The sequence below is a fragment of the Montipora foliosa genome, chromosome 7 (genome assembly GCF_036669935.1).
Source record: "Montipora foliosa isolate CH-2021 chromosome 7, ASM3666993v2, whole genome shotgun sequence".
Lineage (NCBI taxonomy): Eukaryota > Metazoa > Cnidaria > Anthozoa > Scleractinia > Acroporidae > Montipora > Montipora foliosa.
Genome location: NC_090875.1, coordinates 15,381,926 through 15,384,103, shown reverse-complemented (window position 1 = coordinate 15,384,103; position 2,178 = coordinate 15,381,926). Strand labels below are relative to the sequence as shown.

General features: G+C 35.9%; 1 long non-coding RNA gene across 1 annotated transcript in view; it reads right to left on the bottom strand.

Moving 5' to 3' along the window:
- The window catches only part of LOC138011132 (uncharacterized), a 14,998-nt gene extending 14,329 nt beyond the window's left edge, over positions 1-669 (bottom strand). The window contains exon 1 of the long non-coding RNA XR_011124640.1: positions 602-669. This is a non-coding gene — a long non-coding RNA (uncharacterized lncRNA). The remainder of the gene's footprint in view (positions 1-601) is intronic.
- Positions 670-2,178: the final 1,509 nt, after the last annotated feature.

The window sequence follows — 2,178 nt, the reverse complement described above, 5'->3', positions numbered from 1 at the left end:
TCATTACTTGTCGGCTGATTGGCTCAGCTGGTTAATAGGTCGCCCGTTCAGCAAACATGTTGGCTGGGTAAAGTCCCCGAGAAAAATGCTCCAAAAAATGCTTCGAAAAACCCCTTGTAAAGCTGAACCATAATTTTATTTATACACCCATTGCTGAAAATCTTGCAGCCTAAACTTAGATAATTTGCATAAAATTTAGTTACAGCTGAAAACTGAATTTTTTCTATAACAGTGCAAATGGCAATGATTATGAGAAAAAGATGTGTTAAAATGCGTGAACCAATAGGATGTCATTTCATTTATGGTGTAAATGATTATGTATTTCAGCCTACTTTTGAATCATTACTTATTAAATGATGTGCAGAGTGGGTTAATCAGATATCGTATTGGTCTGCTAACAGTTAACAAACGACAACAAGCGACATTGTAATTTTTTCTAATTCATCAAGGTGTAAAAACATGCATAGTTTTAGCCTATTTTAGATTTTTGAAAAAACCTAACTAAACAAGGTAATATTCACTAAACCATTCGCGGCGTTATAGAACAGCTATCCCGTCACAACTTGAATCGATTTAAAAAACAGTTCAACTTCGAACTCACCAAGACCGCAGGATTTTGAACAAAAAGTGAATAGACCATTTCCGATCGCGAGTTCACGTCTGTTTCCTCTTCAAAGCGAATCCAAGTGCGAAGGTTTTGTGATGGTAATTAGTTCTACCTTACATATATGAATTATTAAGAGCTGGGAAAATGCCTTGTGTAAAATGTAAGGAAATGTCGCGTGGGATTTAAGTGGATGTTATCTGATGTCATCCCGTTGTGTCTCCAAGGGGATCGAGAGAAATAGAGTAGGGGAGGGGGAATTCTAAACAGCTTTTTATTAAAGGACAACAGGAAATTTCTGAGTTCATGTCTGCCTCCTCTTCAAAGCGAGTCTAAGCGCGAAGTTTTTGTGATGAAAAACTTCGCACTTGGCCTCGACAGATATGAACTCGGAAATGGCCTATGAGATAGGCTTTGGGACATAATGCTAGCATTATTTTGAGCATAAAAGCAAGGCAAAAGCATCGAGCATAATATCAAGATTTTAGCAAGAAATTTCTATCATGAAAAAGGAAAAATTTGTCTGAAGGGATAAAATTCACTGAGAAACAGCCACAGTTATATATAATTCAGAGGTTTCTTGCCAAAACTAGACATTTTTAAAAAAAATTGTTAAAAATTTATTTATTTATTTATTTTTTAATTTAAAAAAGTGGCTGTTACTGTGGATGTATTCAGGGAGTTTTCGAGCATTTTAGCAAGGCCATAGGAGCATGATAGCAAAAATTTTGAGCATTAAGCAATAGCATAATAGCAAAAAGTAAAAGCATAATGTGTCAAAGTCTACTATTAGAAACAGTTTGTTCAGTTGGACAACCCTTACAAGTAACAGGATATAAACAACTGTGATTTAATTCCCTCAAAGATCTATTTTGGAAGCCTCCAGGTGACCGTGTTGATTATATATACCCGGATTAAAAAAAAAGAAAAAACCGAACCTTATGAAGTGCACTATGGGATGTATTTTTTTTTCCTTTACCAAGTATGTTTGATTTTTAAATTTGTAAACTGGTTTGTTGTGAATAATTTAAATAACCTCCTAACAAAATTGTGCTCGAGAGAGGTGGAAATGTTTTAATGATTTAAGTGGCAGCTTTAGTGTCACTCATGAAAAGGAATTTAAGGTGGTTTTACCGCATTTGCCTTGAAAATAACAGGACGAGAAGGATGTTCTCGACAATCTTGATTTCTGATTACTTTGAAAATGTTAACATCACTGACTAAGTTAGACGTTTTGTTCCTTAGTCGATCACAATAAGCTTTATTTTATGTGCGACAGTGACAGTCTCCCAAAGATCCCATCCATACTTCATCTCTTATATATGAACTATGAACTAACAACGAGGAAGGGCTCGCTCAAAGCCAACAAGCGACCGCTAAACAGGGCCAAAACTAATTCAATGTTGATCTTGGAACTGGTCGAAGGTTAGTTAGTTTTACTCAGAAGAGATTTATAAATCTGCAAGAGACTCTTTCGGTCACCGCAGACGACGAGTGGATGTGCCTCATTCTGGCTCGCCCCAGATCTCTCCTTCACATATAGAAAAATCTAAGATTTACAGGAAAACATAGAT